The sequence below is a fragment of the Chiloscyllium punctatum genome, chromosome 23 (assembly GCF_047496795.1).
Source record: "Chiloscyllium punctatum isolate Juve2018m chromosome 23, sChiPun1.3, whole genome shotgun sequence".
Taxonomy (NCBI): domain Eukaryota; kingdom Metazoa; phylum Chordata; class Chondrichthyes; order Orectolobiformes; family Hemiscylliidae; genus Chiloscyllium; species Chiloscyllium punctatum.
In genome coordinates this window covers 54,178,319-54,204,936 of record NC_092761.1, presented here as the reverse complement: position 1 = coordinate 54,204,936, position 26,618 = coordinate 54,178,319, and the positions used below count along the sequence as shown (strand labels likewise).

At 43.3% G+C, this 26,618-nt stretch overlaps 1 long non-coding RNA gene across 1 annotated transcript in view; it reads left to right on the top strand.

Moving 5' to 3' along the window:
* Positions 1 to 24,984: 24,984 nt before the first annotated feature.
* Positions 24,985 to 26,618, top strand: part of LOC140494080 (uncharacterized) — an 87,462-nt gene continuing 85,828 nt past the window's right edge. The window contains exon 1 of the long non-coding RNA XR_011963902.1: positions 24,985 to 25,305. This is a non-coding gene — a long non-coding RNA (uncharacterized lncRNA). The remainder of the gene's footprint in view (positions 25,306 to 26,618) is intronic.

Genomic DNA, 26,618 nt, shown 5'->3' with positions numbered 1-26,618 from the left:
CCACCAATGTCATTTATTGTATCCGTTCTCCCGATGCGGTTTCCACTACATTGGGGAGACTGGACGCCTCCTAGCAGAGTGCTTTAGGGAACATCTCCGGGACACCAGCACCAATCAACCCCACTGCCCTGTGGCCCAACAGTTCAACTCCCTCTCCCACTCTGCCGAGGACATGCAGGTCCTGGGCCTCCTCCACTGCCACTCCCTCACCACCCGACGCCTGGAGGAAGAGTGCCTCATCTTTCACCTCAGAACACTTCAACCCCAGGGCATCAATGTGGACTTCACCAGTTTCCTCATTTCCCCTTCCCCCACCTCACCCCAGCTCCAGCCTTCCAGCTCAGTACCACCCTCATGACCTGTCCTACCTGCCTATCTTCCTTTCCACCTATCCACTCCATCCTCCTCTCTGACCTATCACCTCCATCCCCACCCTCATTCACCTATTATACTCTATGCTACTTTCTCCCCACCCCCATCCCCCTCTCACTTATCTCTCCACTCTGCAGGCATCTGCCTCTATTCCTGATGAAAGGCTTTGGCCTGAAATGTCGATTTTCCTGCTCCTTGGATGCTGCCTGACCTGCTGTGCTTTTCTAGCACCACTCTAAAATAACCAAAAAGCAGCAGTTCACAAAAACCACTACTTACAGGGGAAGGGGCAATGCCATCTCCTGGTTACATTGTTTTTCCCGTTATCCCTGCATTACTGCCTAACTGCGGTCGTGCTTATATTTTCGCCAGCACCCATGTTGTGTGTGTGCAGGTGTGAGTCACAGTGAAAGACAAGAGGTGTACAAATCTCTATTCATTTCCCACCACCAGGAAGAAAGGAAACACTCGAGTGGCCAGTGACAAGCAGCGCCCTTCACATCAAAGGGCAATGCTGCGTGTTCAAAAATGTGAAGGGGAGGGCAGGGATTAAATCAAAATAGAGTTGGAGGGGGAAATAAAGCCCTCCACTCCCTGTGGTGCCCACCTCTCCCTGAACAGCTCGAGGGTGTTGGTGGACACTGTGTCCTCCCTCTCCAGGGACACCAGAGCATGCAAGTAACCACGGAAGAGGGGCAGGCAAACGGCCATGATGCCCCACTCCACGGCCCACTGCTTGGACCTGTTTGTGGCCAGTTTGGCCAGGCCCAGGAGCAGACCCACAAGGAGGATCTCCTGGTGACATTGTTCTTTTCTTTTTTTTATGTATCATACCCCCACACGACCGCCTAACTACAGTAGTGCCATATTTTTCCCCAGGTGTAGGACACAGTGAAAAACAACAGGTATTTAATCCTTTATTTATATCCCACCACTAGGAAGAAAGGAAACCCCCGAGTGGCCAGTGACAAGCAGTGCCCCACTCAGAGGGCAATGCTGCGTGATCAAACAGTGAAGGGAATGGCAGGGATTAACTCAAAATAGAGTCACGGGGGAAATAAAACACTCCACTCCCTCTGGTGCCCACCTCTCCCTGAACAGCTCAAGGCTGTAGATAGATACCACGTGCTCCTTTTCCAGAGACACCCAGGCTCAGACCGTAGCCATGGAAGAAGGGCAGGCAATCAGTCATTATGACCCCTTTCACGGCCCGCTGCCTGGACCTGTAAATGGACAGTTTGGCCAGGCCCAGGAGCAGACCTCAAGGAGGATCTCCTGGTTACATTGGTCAGCCAGGGTTTCCTGACTGGTCCGGTTCACAACTCCAATCAAGTATCTCATAGCAAAGGAGACCAAGAAACTTTTAAGGAGAGGAAGAATGGAATATAAAACAATATTTGCAGCTATGATGCTGTGGCCATTATAAAGACTTGGATATCTCAGAGGCAGGATTGGTTGTTGGATGTTCCGGGGTTTAGATGTAAACAGGAAGGGAGCAGTCACTTCTACAGATCGTCCCCCTCTCCCCCCCTCCCCCAATAACAACAGTGACACAAACAAGCAAACTGGGAGGCAGGGTTTGGAAAGGTGCAGAAGTAACAAGGTTGTTGTCATGGGTGATCTCAACTTTCCTAAGGTTGATTGGAACCTCCTTAGTGCAAATAGTTTGGATGGAGCAGATTTGGTGTGTCCAGGAAGGATTCCTGACTCAACTATTGGGGAGGCCATATTGGATTTGGTGCTTGGCAACGAACCAGATCAGATATCAGATCTCTCGGTGGGAGAGCATTTCAGTGATAGTGATCACAACTTCCTGACCTTTACCACAGTCATGAAGCGGGCTAGGAACAGATGGTATGGGAAGGTCTTTAACTGGGGAAGTGTGATTATAATGCTATTAGGCAGGAACTGTGGACAATAAATTAGGAGCAGATATTCTCAGGGAAATGCATGACAGAAATGTGGAGATTGCTTCGGAAGCATTCCTGTGACTACTAAACAGATTTGTCCCACTGAGGTAAGGAAGGAATGGTAGGGTGAAGGAACCTTGGGTGACAAGAGATGTGGAACATCGAGCCAAGATGAAGAAGGAAGCTTATTTAAGGTTGAGGAGGCAAGGATCAGACAGGGCTCTAGATATTTACAAGGTAGCCAGGAAGGAACTGAAGAATAGACTAAGGAGAGCAAGAAGGGGGCATGAGAAAGCTTTAGCGGATAGGATTAAGGAAAACCCTAAGATGTTCTACACTTATGTGAGGAACAAGAGAATGTCCAGAGTTAGGCTTGGGCTGATCAGGGTTAGTGGAGAGAACTTGAGTCGGAGAAGGTAATGGAGGTTCTTAATGAATACTTTGTTTCAGAAGTAACTTGCTGTTAGTGAGGACAGCGTGAAACAGGCTGATATACTCAAACAGGTTGATGTTAAGAAGGATGATGAGCTGAAAATTTTGAAAAACATGAGTTTAGATAAGTCCCCTAGGCCAGATGGGATATATCCAAGGTTACTACAGGAAGCAAGGCAAAAGATTGCTGCACCTTTGACGATGATTAGATGATGGCAAATGTTATTCCCTTTCTCAAGACTGATTAGAGATAGTTACAAGGCTCCTTTCCACATCATGTTCCACATCTTATATTAGAAAGCTGCCTACAGTTCAGTCATAGCAACTCTAAAACAAAAAAGTCATCACATGGTCAGACCCTAACATTCAAGGAAAAAATGCAAATAACTTTATTTCCTTGAATCTTAATTATACAGAAATAACTGTGAAATACGTAAATGATTTGAAGGAAGGTGTAGTTTGCCTCTTTGGCAAGTTTGCCAATGATGCTAAGATTGATAGAGTATCAGATAGTGAAGGGGACGGTCCGAGAATACAGCAGAAGAGAGGTAGATTGGAGAGTTGGGCAGAGAAATGGCAGATGGAGTTCAATCCAGGAAAATGCAAGGTGATGCATTTTAGAAGATGCAATTCAAGAGCGAACTATACGGTAAATGGAAAAGTCCTGGGGAAAATTGATATATAGAGAGATACGGATGTTCAGGTCCATTGTTCCCTGAAGGTGACAACACAGAGTTGTCAAGAATGCAAACGGCATGTTTTCCTTCATCAGACGGGGTATTGAGTACAAGGGTTGGCAGGTCATGTTACAGTTGTATAAGTCTTTGGTTCGGCCACATTACCAAAAGAACGTGGATGCTTTGGAGGGGATGCAGAGGAGGTTCATTAGGATGTTGCTGGTATGGAGGGTGCTAGCAATGAGGAAAGGTTGAGTAGATTAGGATTATTTTTATTAGAAACACATGATTCAGGTCTACAAAATCATGAGAGGTGTAGACAGAGTGGATAGCAAGAACCTTCTTTCCAGAATGGAGGACTGAATTCCTCGGGGTCATTAGTTCAAAGACAGAAGTGAAAAGTTTAGGGGAGATATGCATGGAAAGTTCTTCACGCAGAGGGTGGTGGGTGCCTGGAAAGCGTTGCCAGCGGAGGTGGTAGGGGAGGCAACAATAGAGTCATTTAAAATGTATCTAGGCAGATACATGAATGGGCAGGGAGCAAAGGGACACAGATACTTAAAAATTAGGTGGCAAGTTTAGATAGAGGATTTGGATCAGCGCAGGTTTGGAGAGCCATAGAGCTGTTCCTGTGCTGTAATTTTCTTTATTCTTTGTTCTATATGGCAGATCCATGACAGTGTAATGCTGGACCGACAGAATATTTTTAAGTGGTTAATTGAAATAATAATCTCACAAATTTAAGAATATTTCATGACCTTTTCAGTGACTGTTTAGGGTAATAATGGAGGCTGGTTTAAGTGCATACGGTTCAGTTTTACAATAACCATGTTAAAACAATTGGTTGAAGTAATAGAACTTTAGATGAGGTAGAGCCAGCAGCATTTCTCATTAACCAAGTCAGCCTTTGTCATTCCAATTAAAACAATCCTTTCAAAGTCAGCTTATAAATATGTTCTTCATCAATTTTCGCTTTGAGGCAGATACAATATAAAATACTGATTTCCTGGATTTGGTTCAGTTTCATTGTTCTCTAGACTGTATGAATGCACATTGTTTAGTCTCAAAGCAAATTTGCAACTTCAGTCTCCGACCAGGAGTCACTTATGTATGCACTGAGATAAAAGGATTTGGGAGTTTAATCTGATAACTCTATAACTCCAATGCTGTTTGGAGACAAAGAATGATTGTATCCCATATCCAGAAACTCAGTGTAAGTTGTAGATTTCAAGGACTGAAAGAATTTTCAAAGCAGTGAAACCCCCTAGTGGCTCATAGAGTGGTCAAGAAGGCATGTAGTATGCTTGCCTCCATTGGGCAGGGTATTGAGTATAAGAGCTGGCAAGTCATGTAAAAATTGTACAAGACATTGGTTCAGCCACAATCAGAATACTGTGTTCAGTTCTGGTCGCCACATTACCAAAAGGATGTGGACGCTTTGGAGAGGGTGTAGAGAAGGTTTACGAGGATGTTGCCTGGTATGGAAGGTGCTAGCTATGAAGAAAGGTTGAGTAGGTTAGGTTTATTTTCATTAGAAAAAAGGAGATCAAGGGGGGACCTGATTGAAGTTTACAAAATCATGAAAGGTATAGACAGGGTGGATAGAGACAAGCTTTTTCCCAGGGTGAAGGATTCAATAACCAGAAGTCACGCATTCAAGGTGAGAGGTGGAAAGTTTAAGGGGGATACACACGGTAAGTACTTCACACAGAGGGTGGTGGGCATTTGGAGCACGTTTGGATCAGTTAATCAGCTCTGTTTCTTCCCTGGACCCTTACTTTATCTCGTAAAACTCAGAGACTAATTGGTCAGGTCCTAGACAGGCCATTTACATTGGGATTCAATAACTGAGGCCCAAGGCTCTAACAAGCCTATTGTGCTTTGTTCAGGAGCAGAGCTGGGAGCCAGAGCCAGGAACAGTGCCAGGTGTAGGACTTTTGTCCCTGACTTTGCTATTTGCTGCTTGATAGGGCTTAACCAATGTATCCATCATTAAAGCTGCACTGAGCCATACTGAACTTGAACCATTCACTCTGTTTCTCTCACCACAGATGCTGCCAGACTTGCTGGGTTTTTTTCTCTCTCATTCTCTGTGTTTATTTCAGATTTCAAACCTCCACAGTATTTTGCTTTCAGCGCACTGAAGACTGAGTCTGTTTGTAAAACAAGGCTGTCAGCAAGGACAAACGGAAACATTGATCTGATCAGAGGATATGGAACCAATGATCAACATTTGCAACCAAAAACTATTTGAACAATGCCTTGGGTTGAAATTCTGAGAATGGCTGCAATATAAGGGCTGTGTGGAATAATCAATGGATGAAATGTCTTCCTCACCCAGTGTGGTGGTTTAATTTTGATAAATCTTGTGTCTACACTGAGTAACAGATATGAGTAGAATTAAGCAATATTGTTACACCTGATAGGTTTAGAGTCATGAATGAAGGGGGACCATGATAACATTCCGAGGGGCATTAAAACCATTACTCAGAAAAGTGGGAGGTGTTCTCTGGATCTCAGTTATTGAACCACAATATACCTTTTGTCCAGGACTCCGCCAATCAGTGTCAGAATCTTACGAGAGCAAGTAGGGCCATGGGAACAAATCTACTTAAGCTGTACTGTGATCATTGTCCATAGGTAGATAGTATATCCAGGGCTGTGTTTAGGGCTTTGAAATAACAGAGGGTGGAGTGAGGCAAAGGAAGAATTTGAAATCTAGAATGAAAAGTCAAGGCAATAGAATGGCGATGTGGGCAAAAGTGATGTGGAGATGCCGGTGTTGGACTGGGGTGGACAAAGTTAAAAATCACACAACACCAGGTCATAGTCCAACAGGTTTATTTGGAAATACAAGTTTTCGGCGTGCTGCTCCTTTATCAGGTAGTTAATAGAGTAGCATCAATGGACACAGAATTTATAGCAAATACACTGATGCCATTTATTGAACAAACCTAGTTTGCTGTTAAGTCTTTCACCTTTAGAATGGGTAGCAGGTTTTGATTCATTAATATGTAAATTCCAACAGACATGACCCATTCTCACTAGTATCTTTATATACAGATGAGGAAGGACACTACTTTGACTGGGACGACACATCCATCCGACGACAAGCCAACAGAGACACGTGAGAATTCCTAGAATCATGGCATTCCAACTGAAACTTTACCAACAAACACATTGACTTGGATCCCATTTACACCCCCTGAGAAAAAGAACAGGAAATGGTATCACCACAGGAAATTACATCACTGCAAGAAATGACATCACCAATCCAAGGAAATCTAAGCACATAAATAGAAAGCAGGCAATATGACCAGTGCTTCATCCGGAGGCTCACTGATGATGTTACCTAGTATGGTGACAAAACATCTGAAAATGAACCTTCTAGTTCAGGAAACAACCCTGCATCCAAATCCCAGACTTTCTTTCAAGTCACATTCCTGAGATAATGTAAGGTTTTATAAAAAAAAGTGACATCTTAGCTCAAACAGTGCATTAAAGATGTGACTTTAGAGTCTGTCTGTATTCCAATCTTGAGTCAGACTGGTTCTATTTCTAAAGTAGGAATTTATAAAATGTCATGTGGACTATAAAAAATATTGACTGCCTTCAGATTGTGTGTTTTTTGAACAAAATAGAATGTGTCTGCAAATACAATTCTACAAATGTAAATTCACCCCCTAGATTTATATGTGTGTGTACATGTGAGGGAGAGAGAGTGTGTGTGTGTGTGTGTGTGTGGGAGAGAAGAAGACAGTGTGTTTTGTGTGTGTGTGTGCGTGGGAGAGAGGGAGACAGTGTGTTGTGTGTGTTAGGGGACAGGGAGACAATGTGTTGCGTGTGTGTAGGAAGAGAGGGAGACAGTGTGTTGTGTGTGTGTGTTGGGGGACAGGGAGACAGTGTGTTGTGTGTGTGGTGGGGGGGGGGGGGGGGAGGGAGACTCTGTGTGTGTGTGTGTGTGTGTGTGTGTGTGTGTGCCAGAGAGAACATGTGCATCAGTGTATGACACTATGATCTTTTGCTACAAAATTCTATGTCCTATGAGCCTACTCCGCTAATTACCTGATGAAGGAACAGTGCTCTGAAAGCTTGTACTTTCAAATAACCCGTTGGACTATAACATAGTGTTGTGTAATTTTTAATCATGTGGATAAAGACAACACAGTAATTTGGAGATGCCGGTGTTGATCTGGGGTGTACAAAGTTAAACACCACACAACACCAGGTTATAGTCCAAATACATCTGTTGGTCTATAACCTGGTGTTATGTGATTTTTAACTTTGTTAATACAATGGGACAAGAAAGAACTTTGAGACTAATGGCAATTGTGTATCTGTGAGTAAGATCTATGTAGGATAAAGTGGTAAATAATTAAAATGGAAGATTGTTTGTTTAAAAGCATGAAATACATTAATGCAGATGAGCTAGTGGCATAAAGTTTGGATTTAATCCATTACAGACACATGGTCAAAAGGTGACTACCTTTCAGAAATAAATATTTCAGGACGCACTATGTTTTGAGAAATATACAGAATGTAAAAGGATTACAGAAGTACATTACCAGGGAGGTGGACTAGTAATTCAAAGCAATCCAGACCCAGGGATTTGAAGAACAGCCACTAGACTCAAAATGTTAACTTTGTTTCTCTTTCCATAGATGCTGCCAAACCTGCTGAGTTTCTCCTGCACTTTCTATCTTTGACTTAGGTTAATGTTCTGGAAATATGGATCTGAATCCCAACATGGCAAATGCTGTAATTTGGATTCAAACGAATCTGAAATTATAAGTTATGAACCACATAAACATTGACAATTGTAATCTTAAAAAGTCTCCTTTGAAAATGTCTTTTAGGGAAGGAAATCTGTGGCCCTTACATGGTCTGACCTCCATGTGACTCCATGGCTGTGTGGTTGAATTTCAACAGCCATGTGAAATGACCCCTCAAACCACTCAGTTTAAGGATAAATAGGAATGGGGAATAAATACTGGTCAAGCCAGTATAGTTCATGTGAATAAGTTTAAAAATCATGGCTTAGAAGATCATAAAGTTAAATACGTAAAGTTGGAAATTGGGAATAGCATGAATCAGAAAATGTTGGCAAAAATATTTGTAGACAGTATCTATGCCTGCCCTCACATTAAATATTAAATCATTAGAACATCGAACAAGGAAAGTATGATATTTGTGAATATCTTTTACATTGATAGAGATTAGATCGATCAAATTTGCAAAAGGGGTCTGGAAAATTTGTTTGTAGAATGCTATTATATTTCTGGAGCATTATATTGTCAAACCAGCCATGGAGACTTAAATCCATTGTGTAAAGATCCAGGGCTAATTAATAACCTTTTAACAAAATATACACTGGGAAACAGTAATCATAATATAAACTATTTCCAAATTAAATTTGAAAGTGACTGAAATCACAAATTCAAATCATAAACATAAATAAAGCCAGTTACAAATGTATGAGGCTGAGTTTGGTGAGGAAGATTGCTTGGATGAATAGGGTGGCACGGTGGCACAGTGGTTAGCACTGCTGCCTCACAGCGCCAGAGACCCGGGTTCAATTCCTGCCTCAGGCGACTCTCTGTGTGGAGTTTGCACATTCTCCCCGTGTCTGTGTGGGTTTCCTCCGGGTGCTCCGGTTTCCTCCCACAGTCCAAAGATGTGCAGGTTAGGCGAATTGGCCATAGTGTTAGGTGAAGGGGTAAATGTAGGAGAATGGGTCTGGGTGGGTTACGCTTTGGTGGGTCGGTGTGGACTTGTTGGGCCGAAGGGCCTGTTTTCACACTGTAAGTAATCTAATCTAATTAAAAGGTATGAAGTAAGTAAACAGTGGGAAACATCAAAAGAACAATTACCTCAACTAAAAGATAAAGCATGTGTCTATGTCCCAGGTTTAGGCTGATGCATTAACTGATATGAAAGCACAATTTGACAGTTTTGACCTATATAAAATTCTAGGGATGAGAAACAATTTGATACAGAGAACATGAAAGATTAATTTTGAAGCAGAAGCTATTTCTCAACAAGAAGATAGAGGATGAATTAATTCCAGGTCTGTTGAACCGAACATGGTTACCAAGAGCCATAATCTGTAAAGTTAATAAAAAACTCTCTAATTCACTCCCAGAAACTGTTCTGATTAATCCACCTGTGGAGGCCACATCCATCTGTTCAAGTGCAGAAGCCATCACCGCTGCTGAATGCCCACCCCCTCACTTCAGAAAAAGAATCATCAAGGTATGTAACAGTTCTTCCACAATGTTTCAAAGTTATCTTACTTTCACCTTAGTAAGTTCTTTTTAATCTTTACTTTAAATCTTTTATGACTGGCTAATAACTGCATCTGATTTCAGTCAAATAAATTTCAGAAACAGTTAATGAACAAACCTTCCATCTAATTTTAAAAATAAAGCCGTGTTACCAGCCATTTTCAAATTGAAACTTTCAAAGACTAAAATGGGGATTATACAAATTAACGCTCAGTCTAAAGATACGCCAGGCCAATGTCACACAAAAGATTAATATGCAATAAGGTATGGATAGGCAACTAGATGGTGGACAGAAAGAAAAGTGTAGAGATACTTTCAAGCCAACAACGTGTGTGACCGATGGAGTACTACAAATATCATTGCTAGGGTGTCAGCTATTTACAATCTCTATTAATGTCCCATGTCCCAGACAATAAGGCAAAGTAATTTACATTTACTTATGATACCAAGCTATGTGAGAATCTAAGCTGTGAAGAGGATACAAAGACTTTAAGATGGCATAGACGGGTTAAATGAGTAGCAATCAGGTGGCAGACAGAGTAAATGTGAGGAAGTGTGAGATTATACACAAAAGTCACAATAGAAAAGCAGAATAAGATTTAAAATATATGAAGCATAAATACTATGTGAGGCACAAAAGCAGAAATTGCCGGAAAAGCTCAGCAGATCTGGCAGCAAGTGTGTTCTGATTTTACTGATTTCTCTCTACAGATGCTGCCAAACCTGCTGAGCTTTTCCAGAAATTTCTGTTTTTGTTTCTGATTTACAGCACCTGCAGTTCTTTTAGATTTTATTTTATGTTCTGAGGGACCTAGGTGTACATTTTCAAGGAACACAAAGTCAGCAAGCAGTGACAGCACAAAAGAAACAGAAGCGAAAAGATAACAGCAAAACACTACACACACTGGAAACCTGAAAGAAGCACAGAAAAAAACAATTGATTAGATTGAATAGATGAAGCTATTAATACACTTACTGCGGTTGACTAGAGAGGTAGATAATTCAGAATAAATCTATATTTTCAACAACCAGAAACTGTGACAGGAACCTATGCGAAGTCAGAAATGTGTGCTCATTGAAGAAGAGTTCAACAAGGCTATTGTTGATCTCCAATCATCTCCACTGTCTATGACAAAGCAATGATCTAAAGGCGAAATGGAGACAATAAATCTGGTGTAAAGTTTGGAAAGCAAATGATAACATCAGTTAGATTTGCAAATAACAAAAACAGTAAGTGGATCACAAGAACATACAGATAGACTATTAACAGCAGGCATGGACTCTGGATTGAAAGTGAATATGACAAAAGGATGTGGAGGCTCTCGAGAGGATGCAGAAGAGGCTTACAAGGATGCTGCTGGGATTACAGAGAATGAGCCATGAGGAGAGCCTAGAAAAACCTAGGTTACTTTCTTTTGAGTAGCGGAGACTGAGGGGAGACTTGATAGAAATCTACAAAATTATGAGATGCATAGACAGGGTTGATACAATCTTTTTCCCAGAGTTGAAATATCTAATACCAGGGGTCTGCATTTAAGGTGAGAAGTGAAAGTTCAAAGGAGATTTTAAAGGGGCAAGATTTGTTTCACAGGGAGTGGTAGGTATCAGGAACACGTTGCAGAGGTGGTGGTAGAGGCACATACATTAGAGGCATTTAACGGGGTTTTAGATGAGCACATAAATATGCAAAGAGAGGAGAGGTATGGGCCAAGGGTAGGTAGAATGTATTAGTTTCATTTGGATCATGTTCAGCACAACATCATGTGCCAGGACCTGTTCCTGTGTTGTACTAGTCTATGTTCTAATGGCAAAACCATCATGATGGATATCTTAAAATTACGAAGCATGATTCCTATCTTCACAGAAGAAACGTAATTCGAATAGATGCAAAATACAAGTAAATATATAAGAAATGTAATATTTGCAGATGCAAGAAATAAGAACAAAAGTAGAGAAATTTATTGAGAAGAGAGGGCCTGCTCACTGGAACAAGATAACTGAAGGTTTTATTTAAAAAAGGTGACATCTCAGCGCAGACAATTCATTAAAGGTGTGAGGTTAGAGTCTGTCTGTATTCCAATCTTGAGTCAGACTGGTTTTATTTCCAAAGTAGGAATTTATGAAATGTCACATGATTAACTGCCTGTAGATTATGTGCTTTTTGAGCAAAATAGAATATATCTGCAAATACAATTTTACAAATGCAAATTCATCCTATAGATTTATATGTGTGTGTGCATGCATGAGAGAGAGAGAGAGTTTGTGTGTGTGGGGAGAGGTGGGGAAGAGAGTTTGAGTGTGAGTGTGCACGTGCGTGTGGGTTGTGTGTTTGCATGTGTGCATGCTTGGTAGAGTGTGTGCATGAGTGTGACAGAGTATAAGCCTGTGACAGGGTGTGACTGTGGAGGGTGTATATGTGTGTATGTCTGACAGAGAATGTGTGTATGAGAAACGGTCTACGTGAGTGAGTTTGCTTGTGTGTGTGTCTGTCTGTCTGTCTGTGTGTAGTGCAGTGGGGTCACGTGCAGTGTGACATGAGCCTCAGGTTCCAGTTATGGCCATCCCCATGGGTATCGAACTTGACTATTAGCCTCTGCTCAGTGACTCTGCGTTGTTGCGTATCCCAAAGTCCGCCTTGAAGGACAGTCACCCAAAGATCCAAGGCCAAATGTCCCTGCCCATTGAAGTGTTCCCTGACTGGGAGAGAACATCCCTGTGTAGTGATTGCTGCATGGTGTCCATTCACCCATTGTTGCAGCATCTGCTTGATCTTGCCAATGTACCATGCCTCAGGACATCCTTGCCTGCCATATATGAGGTAGGCAATGTTGACCGAGTCACATGAGCTCCTGCTGTATAAATGGTGGGTGGTAGCCCCATGTGCAATGGTAGTATCCATGTCGACGCTCTGACACATCTTGTAGTGGTATCCATGACAGGGTTGTATGATGTTGTCGTCCACGTTGTCCTGTAGGCTGGGCAGTTTGCTGCAAACAATGGTCTGTTTGAGGTTTGGCGATTACTTAAAGGCAAGAAGTGGAGGTGTAGGGAAGGTTTTGGTGAGGTGCTCATCCTCATTGATAATGTGTTGCAGGCTGTGAAGAACTTGGTGTAGTTTCTCCACGCCTGAGAAGTACTGGACAGTGAAGGGTACCTTATTGGATGTATCCTGTGTCTGTCTCCTGAGGAGGTCATTACAGTTCTTTGCCGTGGCACATCAGAAATGGCAATTGATGAGTTGAGCATCAGACCGTGTTATTATGAGGATGTCCTTCAGCACCTTCAGGTATCCGGTATGTTCCTCCTCATCTGAACAGATCCTGTATATGTGTAGGGCTTGTCTATAGGTGATGACTGTTTTGATATGTTTAGGATGGAAGCTGGAGAAGTGCAACATTGTGAGGTTATCTGTGGGCTTGAGGTAGTGTGACATACTGAGGTGCCTGTCCTTGATGGAGATGCGTGTGTCCAAGAATGAGACAGATGAGTAGTCTATGGTAAGTCTGATGCTGGAATAAAACTCTTTGATACCACAGTGTAGTTGTTTCAGTGACTCCTCACCATGGGTCCAGAGGAAGAAAATGTCAATATATGTTCGATTGAGTTCATCTTCATCATTTGGAATCTCAAACATGGCTGTAGAGCTTATGCCAGGTCTCTGCAAGGTCCCTGCTCTGGGCTGACTGCAGCTAGGAGCCCTCACTCTAGTTAACACCGACATTGCTCTGGCCTCCCTGCAACATGAGAAAGGTGAAGAAAAGAAGAAGAAAAAGAAAAAGATGAAAAGGAAGAAGAGAGAATGGCTGTGTAGTTTCAGCTGAGGGTGGAATGTGACTTGGAGATTAATTTGGTAATTGTGTTCCCATTTTGCTGATCTTCTCCTTGTCAGTCTGATTTGGAAAGTGCTGTTGATGGAGACGTGCTGAATTACTGAAATGGATCTTGTAGACGATATGTACTGCTACCATTGTGTGAGGTGGAGGAGATGGATATGTAGGCAAACGCCACTTGTATCAGCAAAGCAGACTCCTGGTACCTTGTTATGTGAACCTTACTTGTTACTTAAGACGTGATGTTCTCTAGGGTTTGGTTTATGTGACTACCATTTGTGGAGGTGTAACTAGGATTGAACATTTTGTAATCAACAGTGACTGTTGTCATCTCTGACCTAATGATAGACCTGAGGTCATTGATGAAGTAGCTGAGGATCACTGGACTTGGGCTTCTACCATGAGGACATCCAAAAGCAATATCTTGGCAAAACTGCTTGGACTTTGTCCACAACAATCACTTCTCTTTTTGCAAGGTAAAAACTAGAATAAAAATCCAAAACATTATTGACATTGATAGAAGGAGACAGAGATACAAAAAAGCTGCAGTCCAGAGGGATCGTCATCTCTTCACGGAAGAATCACAAAACATTCACATGCAGACGCAGCAAGTCATAAATAGACAAGTGGAATTTTGGCCTTCATTGTAGAGCACATAAATAGGGAAATCTTGCTACAAATATAATGGGGATTTGTGAAGAATAATCTTGAAATTGTTTCAGTACAGTTTTTGTCTTATTTAATGATGAGTATACTTACACTGGAGGCAGTTCAGAAAAGATTCACCGTTTGGTTTAAGAGATGGAGGAGCTGCTGTATAAGATAACGTTGAGTAGGTTCAACTGAAGCTGATTGGAACTTAGAAGAATTAGAGCTAGTCTTACTGAATCCTATACAACGATGGGAGCGTGGGGGAGCAGGGTACTTGATAGGGTAAATGCTGACAGGACATTTCCTCTTGTGGAATTAGAGGTCTCATTTTCAGAATTAGGGGTTTCATATGTTTGACAGCAATGAGATTGAATTTCTTGTCTCTAAGATTCATTTTTGGGATTTTCTTCACCAAAGAGGAGTGAAGACTGAGTTAGCGAATACATTCAAAGCTGAACCTGAATGGGCAGCATGATAGGAAATGGGGTTGAGGTTAAGGTATTATGAAGATACTGTAAAGGCTGTGGACCCTTACAACATTCCGGCAATAGTACTGAATTCTTGTGCTCCAGAACTTGCTCCTCCCCTAGCCAAGCTATTCCAGTACAGTTACAATATTGGCACTACCCAACAATGTGGAAAGTTACTGAGGAATGTCCAATACACATAAAGCAGGACAAATCCAACCCAGAAAGTTACTGTCCCATCAGCCTAATCTCAATCATCAGCAAAGTGGTAGAAGGGGTCACCAACAGTGCTTACAAGCAGCAATAACCTGCCCTGTGACACCCAGCTAGAGTTCCACGAAGGCCACTCAGCTCCTGACTTCTTTGCAGCCTTGGTTCAAACATGGAGAAAAGAGCTGTATTCCAAAGGTGAAGCAAGAGTGACAGCCCTTTATCACATGGCTACATTTAACTGAGGGGGTTTCAGGGAGAGGCAGTATCCAAGGAGTAGGAGAATCGACGTTTTGGACATCAGCCCTTCTTCATGCCCGAAACGTCGATTCTCCTGTTCCTTGGATGCTGCCTGACCTGCTGCGCTTTTCCAGCAACACATTTTCTTGTGCTCGGTGGGCGGCACGGTGGCACAGTGGTTAGCACTGCTGCCTCACAGCGCCAGAGACCCGGGTTCAATTCCCGCCTCAGGTGACTGACTGTGTGGAGTTTGCACGTTCTCTCCGTGTCTGTGTGGGTTTCCTCCGGGTGCTCCGGTTTTCTCCCACAGTCCAAAGATGTGCAGGTAAGGTGAATTGGCCAGGCTGAATTGCCCGTAGTGTTAGGTAAGGGGTAAATGTAGGGGTATGGGTGGGTTGCGCTTCGGCGAGTCGGTGTGGACTTGTTGGGCTGAAGGGCCTGTTTCCACACTGTAATCTAATCTAATTTTCATTCTGATCTCCAGCATCTGCAGTCCTCACTTTCTCCTCGGGGTTTCAGGGAGCCCTAGCAAAACTGGAGTCTATGGGAATCGAGGGCAAACTCTGCTGGTTGGAGTCACACTTGGCACATTGGAAGATGGTTTTGGTTTTTGGAGATCAGTCATCTCAGCTCCAGGGCACCCCTGCAGGAGTTCCTCAGGTTAGTGTCCTAGCCTCAACCATCTTCAACTGCTTCATCAATGACTTTCCTTTCATAATAAGTGCTGAATAGGTTTGTCCCACTGAGGCAAGGAAGGGATGGGAGGGTAAAGGAACCTTGGGTGACAAGTGTTGTGGAACGCCCAATCAAAAGGAAGAAGGAAGTTTACTTAAGTTTGAGGAAGCAAGCATTTGACAGGAGTGTAGAGGGTTACAAAGGCCAGGAAGGAACTGAAGAATGAACATATGAGAGCTAGAAGGGGGCATCAAAAATCTTTAGCGGCTAAGATTAAGGAAAAACCTAAGGCATTATACATTTACATGAGGAATAAGAGTGAGGGTAGGGCCAATCAGGAATAGTGGAGGGAACTTGTGCCTGGAGTTGGAGAAGGTAAGGGAGGACCTTAATGAATAGTTTGCTTCAGTATTCACTACTGAGAGGGTCCTGACATTTGTGAGGACAGTGTGAAACAGACTGATCTGCTTGAACAGGTTGGTGTTAGGAAAGAGGATGTGCTGAAAATTTTGAAAACATATGATAGATAAATCCTCTGGACCAGATGGGATATACCATAGGTGTCTTTAGCAATAAGCTTTGTGTCCTCACTGTCCACCTGATTAGTGCCAGATAATTGGACAGTGACAAGTTTTATTCCCTTGTTCCCTTTGATGAGAAAGTATAAGGGTGGGCCAGTAACACTGCCGATGGCATTCAGGTTTGTGGAGTTGCTGATAGTGTGGAGGGCTGTTGTAGGTTGTAATGAGAAATTGACAGAATGCAGAGCTGGGCTGACAAGTGGCAGATTGAGTTCAACCTGAAAAAGTGTGAAGTCATTCACTTTGGAAGCTTCAATTTAAATACAGAATGTAGGGTGAAAGGCAGTGTTCTTGGCACTGTGGAGGAACAGAAGGATCTTGGGATCGATGTCTATAGATCCCTCAAAGTTGCCACCCAGGTTGGCAGGGTTGTTAAGAAAGTTTATGGTATGTTGGCTTTCATTAGCAGGGGGATTGAGTTTAAAAGCCGCGAGATTTTGCTGCAGCTCTATAAAGTCCTGGTTAGACCGCACTTGGAATATTGTGTTCCATTCTGGTCGCCTCATTATAGGAAAGTTGTGGAAGCTTTAGTGAGGGTGCAGAGGAGATTTACCAGGATGCTGTCTGGACTGGAGGGCATGAAAATGTGTTGCTGGAAAAGCGCAGCAGGTCAGACAGCATCCAAGGAACAGGAGAATTGATGTTTCGGGCATAAGCCCTTCTTCAGGAAGGCCTTTCCTGAAGAAGGGCTTATGCCCAAAACGTCGATTCTCCTGTTCCTTGGATGCTGCCTGACCTGCTGCGCTTTTCCAGCAACACATTTTCAGCTCTGATCTCCAGCATCTGCAGTCCTCACTTTCTCCTGGACTGGAGGACATGTTTTATGAAGAAAGGTTGAGGAGCTCGGGCTTTTCTCACTGGAGCGAAGAAAGATGGGAGATGATTTGATGTACAAGATGCTAAAGTCATGGATAGAGTAGATGGCCAGAGACTTTTTCTCATGGCGGAAATGTCTATCACGAGGGGGCATAATTTTAAGGTGATTGCAGGAAGGTTGGAGGGGGTGATGTCAGAGGCTGGTTCTTTACATAGTGGTGGGTGTGTGGAATTTACTGCCAGCAGTGGTAATACAGTCAGCTACATTAGGGACATTTAAGCAACTCTTTGACAGGCACTTGGATGAGCGTGCAAGAAAGAGTATGTAGGTTAGTCTGACCTTAGAGTATTATAACAGCTCGAAACAACATCGAGGGGTGAAAGGCCTATTCTGTTCTGTATTGTTCTATGTCTATTATCTAATCAGATGAGAATTGGGGATGTTCACTGATGATCCTCAGGTACATATTGAAATGCAAGAAAATGAGGACAATATCCAAGCTCAGATTTGACAACTGTCACACAAATGCCAGGCAACGACCACCTTCAAAAAAAGACAATCTATCCATCACCCTTGACATTCAATGACACTACTATCACTAAGTACCCACTTACAGTTACCATTGGCCAGAAACTTAATTCCTCTTGCCATGTAAACACAGTGGTTACAAGAGCAGGTTGAAGACTAGGAATACTGTGGTGAGTAACCCACCTCCTGACTTCCCAAGGGAGAAAGTGAGGCCTACAGTTGCTGGAGATTAGAGTCGAGAGTGTGTGGTGCTGGAAAAGCACAGCAGGCCTCATTCCTGATGAAAGGCTCCTGCCCGAAACGTCGATTCTCTTGCTCCTCAGATGCTGCATGACCTGATGTGCTTTTCCAGCACCACACACTCTCGACTCCTGACTCCCCAAGTCTGTTCACCATCTAGAAAACAGAAATCAAGATGGATGGAATTCTCACCACTTGCCTGAATAAGTAAAGCTCCAACAACGCTCAAGAAGTTTAACACCATCCTGAACAGAGCAGCCCACTTAATTAACACCCTATCCACAACCATCCATTCCTTCCACCATTGATGCTTAGTAGCAGCAGCGTATAGTATTGACAAAATGCACTACAGAAATTCACTGAGGATCCTTAGACAGCACTGTCCAATCCCACGATCACTTCCACCTTGAAGGGCAAGGACAGAAGATACATGGGAACACTGCCACCTGCGGAATCCTTTCTAAGCCACTGACCATCCAGTCTTTGAAATGTATTGCCGTTCCTTCACTATTGCTAGGTTAAAATCCTGGAATTACCCCCTTAATGGCATTGTGGGTCAACCTATAGCGTATGGACTGGATAGGTTCAAGAAGGTAGCTCACCACCACTTTTACAGGAGCAAATAGGTCCAAGCAATAAATGCTGGCCAGTCAGCAATGCCCACATCCCACGAGTGAATAAAGGAAACCTACATCATACATCCTCCCAGACAATTATATCCTTCCATAGGTATGGTGCCCACATTTACTCACAATATTCCAGTGGGGTTTAAACAGGGTTTTATATAACAGCAGCACAACTTTTGCATCTTTGTATTCCAGTCATCTAGATAAGCAGGCCAGTATTCCATTGGCTTTCTTGATTAGCTTCTGCACCCGTTTATCACATTTTACAGATTATGCACCTGAACACTCAATTCTCTTTGGACATGCATTGTATTTAACTTTGTACCGTCTGGAAAGTACCCAGATCTTCAAAGATTGTGAGCAGATTTGTAGCTCGGGTGCTCGTTGTTGTGGTGGTTCTGTTCGCTGAGCTGGGAATTTGTGTTGCGGACGTTTCGTCCCCTGTCTATGTGAGATCCTCAGTGCTTGGGAGCCTCCTGTGAAGCACTTCTGTGATGCTTCCTCTGGCATTTATAGTAGTTTGTCTCTGCTGCTTCTGGTTGTCAGTTCCAGCTGTCCACTGCAGTGGCCGATATATTGGGTCAAGGTCAATGTGTTTTTTGATAAAATCTGTGGATGAGTGCCATGCCTCTAGGAGTTCGCTGGCTGTTCTCTGTTTGGCTTGTCCTATAATAGTAGCGTTGTCCCAGTCGAACTCATGTTGCTTGTCATTTGTGTGTGTGGCTACTAAGGATAGCTGGTCAAAGGACAAAGGACCCAATACCCAGCATGAGCTGGGTACAAAATCCCATGCAAGGACTGCACAAAACACTACATAGGACAAACAGGAAGACAGCTAACGATCCGTATCCATGAACACCAACTAGCCACGAAACGACGCGTCCAGCTATCCTTAGGCTGACTGATCTAAAATTCCTCGGTTTTCCTCTTTTGCCCTTCTTAAAAAGCAGGAACAGATATACAATTTGCAAACACAGAAGCATAATTCCTGTATCCAGGGAACACTGGAAGATTATAGTTGAGCAACTACAATGTATTCCTCTATTTCCTTTAATTTCCTCGGATGGAAACCATCGGGTCATGGGGATTTGTCACTGTTCCATTCCATTAATGTTCTTATTATTGATGTTTTACTGACATTAATTGTATTTCATCCCTGTCTCCAATCCGTTATTAATTTCCTGGGAAAATTTCCAGCTAGTTATCCTGTTTTTTTTCCTGTAAATACTGAGGCAAAGTAATTATTAAACATTTCTGCCATGTCCTATACACAATAATATCCGCCCTTTTAGTTCACCATTACTCCTGTCCACCTGCTTTCCCTCTCTGTCACTGTAAAATTTCCAAGTTTGACTGTGATATGTGTCTATATCATGTCCAACTGAATGCCTAGGTCATGGCTATATGTTCTGTTCAAAAATAGACTTTTTACTCTTTCGAACAGAGTTTACAAAGAGTTACTCACTCAATCATTCTAAATGGCTAGTTACGATCTAACGACAGTGGAGTGGCGTTATCGACACATACAGACCAGACCAGGTAAAGTGGATTGGCTTCAATCTCGAAATAACTTTAACAAATCTGTTTATAAATAACAGCACGTATGTGATATGTGCTAAGCAGTGATAGCAAGTGTAGTGAGTATATCAGTGAGTGACTGTGTGTAGTGAGAGTCAGTGAGTGATCATGTGTAGTGAGTGTCGCTGAGTGATCATGTGTAGTGAGTGTGTCACTGAGTGACTGTATGTAGTGTGTGTCAGTGAGTAATTGTGTGTAGTGAGCGTGTTGCTGAGTGAATGTATATAGTGAATGTAAGTGCTCAATTATTCATTGAGTAATTGAATAATTTCGGCAAGGTGGCACAGTGGTTAGCACTGCTGCCTCACAACGCCAGAGACCCGGGTTCAATTCCCGCCTCAGGCGACTGACTGTGTGGAGTTTGCACGTTCTCCCCGTGTCTGCGTGGGTTTCCTCCGGGTGCTCCGGTTTCCTCCCACAGTCCAAAGGTGTGCAGGTCAGGTGAATTGGCCATGCTAAATTGCCCGTAGTGTTAGGTAAGGGGTAAATGTAGGGGTATGGGTGGGTTGCGCTTCGGCGGGGCGGTGTGGGCTTGTTGGGCCGAAGGGCCTGTTTCCACACTGTAAGTAATCTAATCTAATCTAATTGTGTTCAGTGAGTGATTGTCTGCAGTGAGTGTGTCATTGAGCAACATTCTAATGAGTGTATCACTGAGTGATATAACGTCCAGCGAGATTGGGGTGCAGGACAGGCAGGGAAAGATTGGGCATCTAATCTCCCATTGACTCTGATGGGATTTGTGTTGGTTTGGCTGTTGGCGCAATCAAAATTTGGTGCAGAGGCAGAGCGGAAGAGTTGGACATCGCACAGAGCTGTGGTAATAGGGGACTCCATAGTGAGAGGAACTGACCGGGGTTTTTGTGGCAGCAGGTGGGACTTAAGGATGGTGTGTTGCCTTCCTGGTTCCAGGGTTAAAGACATCACAGAGTGCAGGAAATCCTCAAGGAAGAAAGTGAAGAGCCAGAGGTGGTGGTACATGGCGGCACGAATGATGTCAGGAAGAAGAGGAGGAACATACTACAGCGGGACTTCGGAGAACTAGGAAGAAGGCTGAAAAGCAGGATGTCCAGAGTGGTTATCTCTGGTTTACTTCCAGTTCCTCGGGCTGGTGAGGCCAGAAACAGGGAGATAATGGACTTGAATGTGTGGCTGGGGAACTGGTGCAGGAAGCAAGGATTTAAATTCTTGGATCACTGGGGGGGTATGTTTTGTGGTAAACATAAATTCTACAACAGAGATGGTTTGCACCTTAATAGGTTAGGGATCAGCATTCTGGCAGGCAGGTTTGCTACTGCAACATTTAAACTAAGTAGTGGTGGGGAGGGGACAAACTTGATGTTTAAGAAGGAGATTGAAGGGAAAGTAAGAAAAAGGGAAGTGAAGAAAGACAACTGTATCAATGAAGCAGAAAACTCAGAAAAGGATCATGCTGTAAGGTCGAGTGAAATAGGGGTTGATGGGAAGGGTGAGGGCATTAAAAATACTACACATGAATGCACGAAGCATTAGAAACAAGATGGATGAGCTTGAGGCTCTTTTGGAAATTGGCAGATACGATATTGTGCAGATAACTGAGACGTGGCTTCAAGTGGACAGGGCCTGGGAAATGAATATTCAAGGCTACATGTGCTATTGTAAGGACAGACTGACAGGCAGAGGTGGTGGGGTGGCCATGTTAGTAAGGGATGATATTCAGTCCCTTGCGCGGGGGGACCTAGAATCAGGGGATGTAGAGTCAGTGTGGATAGAGCTGAGAAATACTAAGGGTAAAAAGACCCTCTTGGGTGTTATCTACAGGCCTCCAAACAGTAGTCTGGATGTTGGATGTAAGTTAAATCAGGAGCTGAAATTGGACTGTCGCAAAGATGTTATTACAGTTGTTATGGGGGATTTCAACATGCAGATAGACTGGGAGAATCACGATGGTATTGGATCTCAAGAAAGAGACTTTGTGGAGTGCCTTAGAGATGGATTCTTAGAACAGCTGGTGCTAGAGCTGACCAGGGAGAAGGCAATTCTGGATCTGGTATTGTGCAACGAACCAGAATTGGTCAGGGACCTCGAAGTGAAGGAGCTATTGGGAAGGAGTGACCATAATACAATAAGCTTCCATCGGCAATTTGAGAGGGAGAGGGTACAATCGGAAGTGACAATATTTCTGTTGAATAAAGGGAACTATGGAGCTATGAGGGAGGAGCTGGCCAAAGTTCAATGGTGCAATACCTTAGCAGAGATGACAGTGGAGGAACAATGGCGGATATTTCTGTGTATAATGCAGAAGTTGCAGGATCAGTTCATTCCAAAAAGGAAGAAAGATCCTAGGAGGAGGCATGGGTGGCCGTGCCTGACAAGGGATGTTAAGAAACATACAAATTTAAAAGAGAAAAAGTATAACATAGCAAAGATAGGTCGGAAAAGGAGGACTGGGAAGCTTTTAAAGAACAACAGAGGATTACTAAGAAGGAAATTTGCAGAGAAAAAATGAGGTACAAAGGTAAACTGGCCAATAATATAAAGGAGGATAGTAAATGTTTTTTTTGTATGTGAAAGGCAAAAATATGGTTAAAACTAAAATTGGGCCCTTGAAGGCAGAAACAGGGGAATATATTATGGGGGAACAAAGAAATGGCAGAAGAATTGAATTGGTACTTCAGATCTGTGTTCACTGGGGAAGACACAAGCAATCTCCCTGAGGTAACAGTGGCTGAAGGACCTGAACTTAAGGGAATTTATATTTGCCAGGAATTGGTGTTGGAGAGACTGTTAGGTCTGAAGGCTGATAAGTCCCCGGGGCCTGATGGTCTACATCCCAGGGTACTGAAGGAGGTGGCTAAAGAAATCGTGGATGCATTGGTGATCATTTTCCAGAGTTCGATAGATTCGGGATCAGTTCCTGTGGATTGGAGGGTGGCTAATGTTGTACCACTTTTTAAGAAAGGTGGGAGAGAGAAAACAGGAAATTATAGACCAGTTAGTCTGACCTCAGTGGTGGGAAAGATGCTGGAGTCTATTATAAAGGATGAAATTACGACACATCTGGATAGTAGTAACAGGATAGGAAAGAGTCAGCATGGATTTATGAAGGGGAAATCATGCTTGACTAATCTTCTGGAATTTTTTGAGGATATAACTCTGAAGATGGACGAGGGAGATCCAGTAGGTGTCGTGTACCTGGACTTTCAGAAAGTTTTTGATAAAGTCCCAAATAGGAGGTTAGTGAGCAAAATTAGGACACATGGTATTGGGGGCAAAGTACTAACTTGGATTGAAAGTTGGTTGGCTGACAGGAAACAAAGATGGGGATAAACGGCTCCATTTCAGAATGGCAGGCAGTGACCAGTGGGGTACCACAGGGATCAGTACTGGAACCGCAGCTTTTTACAAGAGATATTAATGATATAGGAGATGGCATTAGTAAGAACATTAGCAAATTTGCCGATGATACTAAGCTGCGTGGCAGGGTGAAATGTGATGAGGATGTTAGGAGATTACAGGGTGACCTGGACAAGTTAGGTGAGTGGTCAGATGCATGGCAGATGCAGTTTAATGTGGATAAATGTATGGTTATCCATTTTGGTGGCAAGAACAGGAAGGCAGATTACGACCTAAATAGAATCAATTTAGGTAAAGGGGAAGTACAGAGAGATCTGGGTGTTCTTGTACACCAGTCAATGAAGGTAAGCATGCAGGTACAGCAGGTAGTGAAGAAGGCTAATAGCATGCTGGCCTTCATAACAAGAGGGATTGAGTATAGAAGCAAAGAGGTTCTTCTGCAGCTGTACAGGGCCCTGGTAAGACCACAGCTGGAGTACTGTGTGCAGTTCTGGTCTCCAAATTTGAGGAAAGACATTCTGGCTTTTGAGGGAGTGCAGCGTCGGTTCACGAGGTCAATTCCTGGAATGGCGGGATTACCTTACACTGAAAGACTGGAGCGACTGGGCTTGTATACACTTGAGTTTAGAAGACTGAGAGGGGATCTGATTGAGACATATAAGATTATGAAAGGATTGGGCACTCTGGAAACAGGAAGCATGTTTCCGCTGATGGGTGAGTGTCGAACCAGAGGACACAGCTTAAAAATACGGGGTAGACCATTTAGGACAAAGATGAGGAGAAACATCTTCACCCAGAGAGTGGTGGCTGTGTGGAATGCTCTGCCCCAGAGGGCAGTGGAGGCCCAGTCTCTGGATTCATTTAAGAAAGAGTTGGATAGAGCTCTCAAGGATAGTGGAATCAAGGGGTATGGAGATAAGGCAGGAACAGGATACTGATTACGGATGATCAGCCATGATCATATTGAATGGTGGTCCAGGCTCAAAGGGCAGAATGGCCCACTCCTGCACCTATTGTCTATTGTCTCTCTGCTTTGTGAGAAAGTACACAAGAATCACTTTCTTAGACAGGCTGGTTGCATTGTCTATCAGAGTTCACACGCAGTAAATTTCAAACCCATGAAGCTGTGCACTCCATGCAGCTACAGTGATCCCCAGGTTTCTGATTTGTGATAGTTGAAGTTCACTGCCACTGTACATACACCTGTGCTGTCAGCACATCACTGAGCACACTGATTGACAGAGCTGCTTTCCGTCCACAACAGTTCCATCTTTCAACACGGTATTTCCCCCTGGTGTCCAAGACAAAATGCAGAAATCTTACTGTAATCTTTTAAAGATTCGTTTCTCTTTTACACATGCTATTTCACAGTTAGAGCCCAGCTGCTGTCTGTTATTGTAAAATGAAATGACGTTTACAGTGATATGATGCAGGCTTAGGGAAGACTTACTGGCAGGTAATAGCTGATGATTACCAGAGACCAAAACAGTGTGCTTTTCAGAGCTTCAGCTTTCAGATGTGCTTTAAGGCGAAAGCATCCGAGGTGCAACAACTGAAACACGAATGGTGCTACTTTTGAACTCATTGGATATTGTGCAAGCCTGGATATTGTACAAGTCTCTTTCATTTTAACATGGGCTCTACTTCAGAATCTGAGGAAACATGAATGGTGCTGAACATTGTGCAATCACTGGCGAACATCATCACTTCTGACCTTATGGTGGAGGGAAAGTCATTGATGAAGCAGCTGAATATGATTGGGCCTAGGACACTATCCTGAGGAACTCCAACAGAGATGTCCTGGAGCTGAGATGAATGATCTGCAATAACCTCAACCATCTTCCTATGTGCCAGGTATGACTCCCAGCAATAGAGAGTTTGTCCTTGATATCATTTTATTGACATTTTGATGCCACATTCAGTTGAGTGCAGCCTTGATATAGAAGCTATCACTCTCACCTCAACTCTGCAATTCAACTCCTTTTGTCCACATTTCAATCAAGGCTATAATGAGGTCAGGGAGCTGACTCTGGTGGAAGCCCAATTGGATGTGTGTGAGCAGGTTATTGCTGAGCAAGTGCTGCTTGATAGCACTGTTGATGTCACCGTCCATCACTTAATCTAGACTGGACTGGTGGAGTGGTAATTGGTTGGGTTGGATTTGTCCTGCTTTGTGCATACTGGACATACCTGGGCGGTTTGCCATATTGTTGGGTTGATGCCAGTACTGAACTGTATGAGAACAGCTTGGCTCAGGGATTGGAAACTGCTGAAGCACAAATCTTCTGTACTATTTCCCCAGTTTTCTCAGGGCCCACTGCTTAATAGTAACCCAGTACCTTCAACCACCAATGTGACTGAGTGGATAGCACTGCTACCTCACAGCTCAGGGCCCGGGGCTTGATTTCAGCATTGGGTGGCTGTCTGTGTGGATGTGTGTGGGGTGCCCTTCAGAGGGTCAGTGCAGACTTAATGGGCCAAATGATAACTTTCTGCACTATAAGAATTCTATGATGATGTGGAATAAATGCAACTGGACGAAGACTAGTAACTCTGATGCTGGTGACAACTGGAGGAGGTTGGGAGAGATCATCCATTCAACACTTCCAGCTGAAGAATGATTCAGCATGAGCTTTTGCACTGATGTGCTGACCTCTTCCATCATTGAGGATGTTTGTGAATCCTCCTCCTCCAGTGAGTTGTTTAATTGTCCACCACCATTCACGACTGGATGTGGCAAGACTGCAATACTTATATCTGATCCATTGGTCGTGGGATCATTTAACTCTATCTATCACTTGTTCCTCATCCTGTTTGACATGCAAGCAGTCCTGTTTGGTAGCTTCACAAGGTGGACACCTTATATTTAAGTACTTCTGCAGCTGCTTCTGACATGCCCCCAATCCACTTTCTATTGAACAAGGGTTGATCCCCTGGCTTGATGGTTGAGTGGGCCATGATGTTGTAAGTTGTGCTGGAGTATAATTCTGCTGCTACTGATGACCAAGGTGCCTCATGGGAGCCCAAACTTGAGTTAATAGATCTGTTCAAAATCTGTCCCATTAATCAATTCAGTGATAATGCCACGCAACACAATGGAGGGTATTCTGAATATGAATATATCTCCATTCTGTCTCTCCCAAATTCAGATAAAATATTCAAATATG